Below are 9452 nucleotides of genomic sequence, written 5' to 3' on the forward strand. Positions count from 1 at the left end.
CTATCGATAATATGGGCCCGGGGGGTACCTAGGCTAGGAGGAAGAGAAGCCTTTCCTCCGCAACGTGCGCGGTGGACCCAGCCCCCCTCGGGGGGTCGTGCGGTCGGCCGAAGAGCGACCGCCCGTTTCGCCTCCCGGGGGCTCGGGGTACCTTGTCGCGCCCCTCGGGCCCGAGGGGCTAAACCGCCCCGAGGCCCTCGCTCGGCCGCCACGTGGCCGCCACATGGGGGCTTGAGCGGGGAGGAGCGCCGTTTGCCAGGCGCATTTATGGGCAGTGCTCCAACCGCCCCGTCGCATTTAATGCAACGTGGCAGGACGTGCGCCGCCCACTGATGGATGTGCGCCAGGCGACCGGCTTTTGACCGGTCTGTGACCCGGCGATGGATGGATGGGACAGGCGGCAGCGCACCCACGTCTCACTCCGTGTCAGACGGCGTGGGGGCTGGTATGCCCCGTCCCATCGTGTGCAAGGAAAGGACGTGCAGGTCACCGCCTCCCACGCGTGTGAGCCCATGAAGTCGCCAAGAATTTATTAGGGAATGACGGGGGATGTCCCCCATGTCAGATAAAGGACTTCGGTGGGGGCCACCCAGGGGCGGCCGTTCGGATCGCTTCCGGCCCAAGGCATGGGACACTTTTTAATGTAGGCCATGTGGGTCCTTCTCCCGAACAGGGAGGGCAGGGACGCTGCATGTGGTATCCCCTTTACCTATAAAAGGAGGACCTCATCTTGCGAGCAAGGGGAGGACGGTTGGATGAACGGAATTCTGGGTAGAGGCTAGTAAAGCCCTAGTTTGCGCTCCCAGGATCCGAACTCTTTGTAACCTCAAAAAGATCATCATACACACAGGAGTAGGGTATTACGCTCCATAGCGGCCCGAACCTGTATAATCCCCCTCTCTCTTTTCCTCACAGTTGACCCTTCAAGCACAATTCCCACCGACATGGGCACGAGAACGCGCTCTTCAGACTTGCACCCGGTCCCCTGGCCGAACTCACAAAGGGGGGGTCTCACGGCCTCCCGCTAGAGAGGGTCACCCCTCGACACTCTCCCTGGAGACGCTGTCTAGGTAGCACCCTTGCCGGAACCACCTAAACTTTTGTTGCATGCTTGCTCTAGAGTCACGTCGTCTTGTATCGGCGCCCTAGTTTATACAAGTTGGACACATCGGAGGGCCTTAGGGGGGAGCGGTTCCATTCTTCTCTCTCACTCCCTCTCCCTAGATCCCTTAGATGTGGATAGAGTAGTGCTTTGTGTCGGTTGTAGGGGTTGGTTTCTGGGCGATCCCAGTTGTAGCTCCTTTGTTGGTCTAGCGGCGGTCGGTCACGCTTAGCGGTGGCTGGTCCGGTGCTAGCCTTCTCTTGGGTTTGCGGTTGGCGCTGTCGGTGTGTGGGTGGTGGTATCTTTTTTTTTCCTTTTCCTGGTTATGGCCTACTAGGGTTGTGATTTTGTAATTTTTTCTACTTTATCAATTTGAACTTCGCACTGTCTCGTCCGAGTCGTTAAAAAAAAGAAGAAGAGAGGTATTCATATTTGGTTATGTAATGTTTCGATCTTATTTGATATTTTTTTATATATAACTATTTTCCGATATATATAAGCCTATGTTAAACTTATTCTTCATGCTCACATACTAAAAACCAACATTTATAAATCATGTTTTATACATACACAAAGTAACCAACGGTTTAGATATTAAGCACGCCAAACGGCGCGCGTATTTTCTAGTATGGGTTATAGCTCAGGTGGGTAAGTCCCGCTATTTGGTTTAATCCTTTTGTTTCCGATATAGCAGGACAGGTTTGGCCTATTGTTGAATGTTCCTTTATACATCGATGATGAGTATTGCAGGGAGGAACATGGCACAAATTCGAAGTGCAGACATGGCATGTGACCAAAAAGGAGGACTGCATGGGAAGGAACTGACACCGGAAGGAGATTTCTTGGTTGCCTTCCTGAGGTTTGGTTTGTTGTACTTTTTACTAGTTCATTGATACTTAGATTTTCTGTTAATTTAGTCATGCATGTCTAAATAATAGTACTATTTTTTTGTTAGGAGGATGAGCAATGCGACACTTTGATTTGGGTAGATCCAGAGTGGCATCCAAAAGTACAAAAGGCATTCGAGCAGCTTTGGCACTTGCTAGAACGTACCAATCCAGGTCGGAGGCGCTCTGAGTGGACCTGTTATGTTGAAAAAAAAACAAAGGCAGAAGAGGGAATGAAGCTAGAGCTGGAAATGGCTCACCGTCTTTCAGATATGGAAATTTCATTCGAGAAGAAGTTGTCCAAACAGAAAACTGATGACATTAGAAATTGGTTCATAAGAACAATAGATGTAGTTGTGTTCCTTCTCATGAAATTATTTGATAATATGTACTATGCTTGCCGTTGTTGATTTTCTACATGTAAATTAGCTATGTTAAGGCAACAGACGTAGTTTGTCATCTGATTTGTAGTAAAAGAAATGGGGTCTCAGGCCGTTGATTGTCATCTCATTTTTCTAGCTGTGCATTGTTCATTTGGGTTGATGAGTACCGGATGGATGGTTGCAAGTTCAGGTGTACTGAGACAAATTTTCCAGAAAATTATTCATATGGAACCATCACTTCGACACTATTTTGGGAGGCTCACTGGAAATCAGTATGTTGGAACTTAAATCTGACAGTCCGCAACCTGGCATACTGCCGGTGGAATATTAGCTGATTGCAACAGCCTGTTGAGCTTGGTAACTGAGAAATTGCAGACACCAATGTCCTTAACCAGCCCATCTGTCACAATTCTCTACATTTCACAATACGCAGCTGGGTCTATATATCAGACGAACTTGGAAAGCTTAGCAATATGCAAACTTAGTGTTATATCAGTGCAGGTCCCATTAAATAGCTTTCAGAAAAGAATAGAGGTTCAAGCCAAGTGTCAGTGAGCAGTACTGTACCGTACTGCAGAGGATCTGGATTGCAAGACAAGATTGCAATATTCAAGCTCCATTCAGATATATGCTCTGTTCACAGCAGACAAAAATAAGACAGCAGGTTAGCCTAAAATCTTCCATTTAAAGATTAAAGTCCCTAGCAAAAGCTTGTGCTTTTCTCACAAATTCATTACAAGAAACATGGCAGATTGAATTGTTCATTACAAAATAACTACACCATACAGCAGTAGGGCATCAACAAAGTGTGTACAGGACACACGTTCATAAGTCTCATAGCATGATAGTGGCAAACAATATATAATCCTCTGTCCAACAATACAACTTCCCACACATCGAGATCAAACATTAAAATTATGATCAAATTCTAGGTTCAACTTCTACCAGTGCAAAGAAACACTTCATAATTCTCATACATCTTCTACTTTGCTGAAATTTTTTTTTCACAGAGCAAGTTAGTAATTCCTTGAGCCGTCGAGGGGGCATAGGGGACGCGGAATGCCACGACACCGTCGCTCCTGAATGCGGCGGCGCTGCTGGTGATGGAGCTCACCGGTGGTTTTGCTGCCGCGGACGGCAGATGGATGGGAAAAAATCGACATCGGTGGGGGCATGGATGCGGGGCAAGCGCGCCGTTCCATTTCTGCTCTCGGAGGGAGGAGAAAATAGCGAACAGATGAGAAAGAGGTGAAATTGCTAATTAGCGACTGATCATGCACCCCTCCCCCCGTGCGGATGGACGCGTGGCGCGCGTAGGAGGGGAGGGGGCGCGGCGGCCACGCGCAGTGGGGGCCCACGTTCCTTTTTCGCCGGTTTTTGTGGTTTCGGTTTTCTTCGGTTTTTTCTTTGTTTGTTTTTTCTGTTTTTTTTTCTGGTTTTTTATATATATACGTATACAAACTTTATATATGTATGTATATAGTGTATACAAACTTTATATACGTGACGTCTCTTTTTTTTTATTTTTTAATATGAACGTACGTATACAAAGTTTATATACGAACTCTGTATACAAACTCTATATACAAAGTTTGTATATGCGTATATAAACTCTGTATACATTATATAAACTTTGTACATGCGTATATAAAATTTGTATACGTGATGTTTTTTCTCCTTTTTTTGATTTTTTAATACGAATGATATAAAGTTTGTATCATATATAAAGTTTGTATACGTCATATATAAACTTTGTTATACGTGTATATTTGTATATTTTTTATACATAAAAAATATATACATATAAAATATTTTTTTATAGTAGTAGTACTGGTAGTAGTATAGTAGTAGTACTACTAGTAGCAGTGTAGTAATACTGCTAGTAGTAGTATAAAAGTAGTAGTACTAGTAGCAAACAAGCAATTCAGATGTTGTCTCATTAAAGCGATTGTCTAGCTCTTGAAGTAACCAATCAATAACATTATTAAAACAATCCACTTCATAATGATGCTTGTTTGTAATTCCTGTTTTTTGCCTTGGCTTCTTTGGATTAATGTATACTTCTCCCATCTCCAGTTTGGTAAGATCATATTTGTCACAGAAGTTATACACATCACTCTCTAATTTTTCCCATCCATGTCTTCTAAGGTCATCCAAATGACCTCTTGTAGATCTCACACATTTAACCGCATTCACAATATCTTGATCCTTCCATTGTAGTGCTAATGACAAGGTGTTTGTGATTATTAGGACAGTCAACATGAGATGCAAATAAAAGACAAAGTCAAAAGACTAGAAATATACTAAAAGACCCGCCGCTTGATCTCTGTTTGCTCTATCCCTATCATCCTCTTCTACAAATTCTAACACTTCAACAATTGTTGGGAACATATCTACCAAAATTTTGAGAGTTTTGTAAGGAGAACTCCAACGAGTATCTCATGGCCTTTGAAGACATTGCTCTTGGTTCAACCCTTTTCCACTTTGAAGTAGCCCACAACCTAATGCTTTGCTCACATGCTCATCATTGATGTCTCTAACCATGTCCTGTCTCTTAGCTGAACCACCAACCACATTTAACAAGGTAGAAATCATACTCACAATAGCCACAACTACTAACTGAAGTTGGTGGGCGAAGCAATGGACATAATAAGCTGAAGTACTCTCTCATGACTAGTGATTGTAGCCCATTATATTCACCTCGCATATTACTAGCCCCATCATATCCTTGGCCTCTTACTTGACTCAAGCTTAGATTAAAATCTGCCATTAGAGCATCAATAGAAGCCTTGAGGTATGAGGCCGTTGTTTCCCTCACATGAACAACAGCAACAAACCTTTCTTTCACAATTCCACATTTATCAACGTACCTCAACACCACGGCCATTTGCTCTTTACAAGAACTATCTATTGACTCATCAATTAGCAAGCAAAACACATCATGGCCAAGTTCTTCCAAAATGGAATGTAATATTTCTTTGGCAAAGCAGTCAACAATATCCTTTTGAATCTCAGGAGCTATCATAAGACAATTCTTCGATGCATTTTTTTCTCCACTACCTTGCCTAAAGCAACATCATGCTCTGCTAAGAAATCACGAAACTCTAAGAAATTGCCTTTGTTGTATGAATCACTTGATTCATCATGGCCCCGAAAAGGCAAACCTAGCTTAACAACCTCCTAGCAACATTAATTGATCCATTTAATCGAACAAAATATGCATTTTTAGTAGCTTCGCTTTGCACTTGCATATGTATATCGATGTGTTGGGCTCTTTGCAACAAAGCATCACAATTTTTCATGGCTTGATTATGTAAGCTACCAACACCACTAACATGCTCTTTTAGCCTACTTTTTCTATGCCAACCATTCCAACCATCAACCACAAAGGCTTTATACCCATCCTCTTTCTTATTGCGATCTCTAAAACAACATTCTCTGTCTTTTGCCTTGTTATATTCAAGCCAACTTCCAAATTCATCAAACCATTCCTCAATAAACTTTCTGTCTTTACCTGAGATCTTTGTAACCGGAAAAGTGAATAGACATGGTTGGCAAGGCCCTTTCTGCAAGTATTTCCTTCTGACTATATCCCTCTTACTAGGATGGTAATCATCAATCTCTTTTCTCAAGCCTGGATCATATTCAATCTCGTTCTCCCAACTACCATCATCGACTTGTTCTGGACAAGAATTCCGTACAGCTGCATTATTGGAACTATCGAGCGCTTTCCTCAAGGTACTTGTCTATAACCTGTCAATTAAATAGTTTTATTATGTTAGACTATAAGTGCACTGCACAATAGAATAATGTACACCCCCAAAAGACAAATTATTTAGCAATTATGATGGTGTCACAGTATGCTTACAATTTTACTAAGTGATGGTTGATGCCTTGATGGACTGATGACTACAGGACAACAGATGTCCTTGTCCCTTCCAGAGAAACTTTCAGTTCTTCCCTAGCTTATATAAATCATTAAATCTGGATAATTGAAAAGGTGCTATTAACAAGTTAGAAATCAAATAATAGGATTAAAAATAAGACTAGAACTAGAATAGATGATAAATTGAAATTCTCTGGAACTAGTTAAAAGAAAAATAAGTACCTATCTTTTACTCTTTAGTCTCTTGCTTGTGCTTGACTGCTTGTGCAATGCAGTTTGCTTGCTCGGCTGCAGGTTGCTGGTTGCCTGTAGGCTGTAGTAGTAGTACTCCGGCTGCCCGCTGGGCGCTGCCGCCGTGCCGTTGCAGACCTGCAGTGCTGCGGTGCTGCCGGCGGCTAGCTAGGGCGACCAACAGCAGCGGCAGTTTGCTGGCCAGGACGGGACGATCTCGACAAGGCGCTGAGCGGCAGGAGTAGACGCCACGGTGTCCCGGCGAGTGATGGCGAGAGGAGACGAACAGACTCACACAGACGTCGTATCGCGTTTGTAAAAAGAAAGAAAAAAAAAACGAAAAAAAAGGGAGTCGGGGAGATGTGCGGCGCTGGCGCTGGCGCGGTTGGATTGACGAGGCGTCGCTCTCTCCCCCGCCGGTGGCCCAGACGACGCACCGTGTTGATGGGCCTAGCCTTCCACGACTCGCTCATGGGCTAGGGGTGGTGCACGAATTTGGGCTGAGGGGTTCTCATGTGGTGAAAATGGGAGACCCCTAATGCGCGAGCGCGCGACCAGTCCGCTCCTCCTACTACTACTGCTGTAGTGTACTACTTACTACTACTGTTACTAGCGTTGCTACTACTAGCGGGCCCGTGCACGCAGCTTGGATTACTAGCTGCTGCTGCTGCTAGTGGGGCCCACACGCGCAGCTAGGTGGTGATAGTAGTAGTACTACTATACTATACTACTACTACTTACAAAAATATACACACGTATATAAACTTTTGCATATGTATACAAAGTTTATATACGACGTATACAAACTTTATACATATATATATATATTAAAAAATCAAAAATATAGAAAATACATCACATATATAAAGTTTGTACACATGTACAAATTTTCTATACGTACGGGATACAACGTTTGTATACACGTACACAAACTTTGTATATGCATATAGAAACTTTGTATCCCATACATATAAAAAACAAAAAACCAAAAGACCTGCAAGCAAAAAAACCGAAAAAAACAAAAAGAAAAAACTAGAAAAAAAGGCGGAAACAAAAATCGGCCACATATATAAAGTTTGTATACGCGTACACAAACTTTGTATACGCATACAGAAACTTTACGTCCCGTACGTATAAAAAAGGAAAAAAAAACTACAAGGAAAAAACCAAAAGAAAAAACAGAAAGAAAAAACCAGAAAAGAATAGGAAAAATTGGTGGGGAAAAAATCGTGCGACACGTGGTGCCGTCCCGCAAGCGTGCGCTGCTGCGGCTCCCTCTGCGTGCGCCACGTGCCTTTCCGCGCCGGGGGGGGGGTTGTAACCGCTAAATATAAAAATTGGGCCCGGTGCCTAAGAACCCCTGGCCCATTGGGCTCCGCCCCTCTCCCGGGTTCAAATAAGCTTGTATACATGCGGCACCGACGGTTCCTACGCACAAATCACAAGTACCACAAGATGTAGTCGGAATTCGATGGCACTGAAGAGAGTGATCCTCCACTAAAACCTACATCCGGGAAAAAAGTGTGTGAAATGACAGAGAAAATAGTTTGCGGCGGATATTAATTACTCTGTTAATATATGGCAATGTGGGCGAATTTAAATTTGTTAATATGACATGTGGGCTCGATATTAATTATATAGTTTATTTTTTATGTTAGAAGTACGAAACGATGGCCGATAGTACTAAAGGAAATGAAGATAACTTATCTGTAGGGGAGGTGGAGTCTTCACATCCGACAGTGGAGCTATCCCTTGCTATTGTGGTTGCTCCGAAACCAACGGTGCCGCCGTCCAATGGTTCCGACAACGACGTAGCTGACGAGGATGATGAGTACTCCTCGCTAAGTGATCCTTGTCCAAGCCCGAAATGACGGAAAAAGGACGAGGGTGAAAAAGGCGACAAGGACTACATTCCCCGTGATTAAGGGATAAGTACAATTAAGATCTGAACTATTTGAGTGATAACTATTAGCCCGAACTAATTCGAAACTTTGATACCTACTCATAGGAAACGGGGCCACGGAGATCAAAACGGTAGCCAAGAAGAAAGATAAGTCAAAAGACGACGAGGTCCCAGCTAAGTCCACCGGCTCAAAGAAAACCGATAAGTTAGCACAGGCGAAGAAAAGAAGGGCGAGAGAAGCGTCAATAAAAACGACGAAGGGTTCTATGTTGTGACCCATGTTGGTCCAAAAGGAGAGCCTCTCGCCCCTCTGACTGCACGTGCGAGATTCAGTTCACAGTGTGTCATAATAGTAAGGGAAAGGATCACAATCATGATCAAGGACTGTGATCATGTATAGGATGGAGATAAGGAAGTCCTATGAAAAGAGCTGAAGAAAATGTTCCAGTTCCCGGATGGATCAGAAGCAGCGGTGAGGAATTGTGCACTGCAAACAATGGACAAGTCGTGGCGTGGTTGGAAAAACACATTGAACACAAAATTCGTGAAGACGGGCCGGACACCATTTGAGACATATGCCAATATAACACCGACACAGTGGAACGACTATGTTAAGTTGAAGACCTCCCCGAAAGAAATTGCCAAGAGCAAGAAGTTTGCTGAGTTGGCCAAGAAGAACAGATTTCCTCATCGCTTAGGCTCCGGGGGGTATGCACCAAAGGTGGCGCAGTGGGCAAAAGAGGAGGAAGAAATGAGGAAGGCGGGGCTTCAGGTACCAATGGAGGAATGGAGCGAAATATCGAAAAAATGGGTAAAAGCTAGAACTCCTAAGATCACGCAAGAAGGCGAATTTTCGTTTGAAGACCTCGAGCTGCAAGGGGTTGCCAATAAAATAGAGTCTTTATCCAGTGCATAGAAGACATGATTTTTTAAGCCAAAGAGGGAGAAAGATGTGCTAAATATGACACTGGGTACTCCTGAGCACAGAGGGTAGGGTTCGAGGTGTATCGTCCAAGCTCAGTTGGAAGGAAGGGTTCAAACATGACCCCTACAAGAAATG

The sequence above is a fragment of the Oryza sativa genome, chromosome 2 (assembly GCF_034140825.1).
Source record: "Oryza sativa Japonica Group chromosome 2, ASM3414082v1".
Lineage (NCBI taxonomy): Eukaryota > Viridiplantae > Streptophyta > Magnoliopsida > Poales > Poaceae > Oryza > Oryza sativa.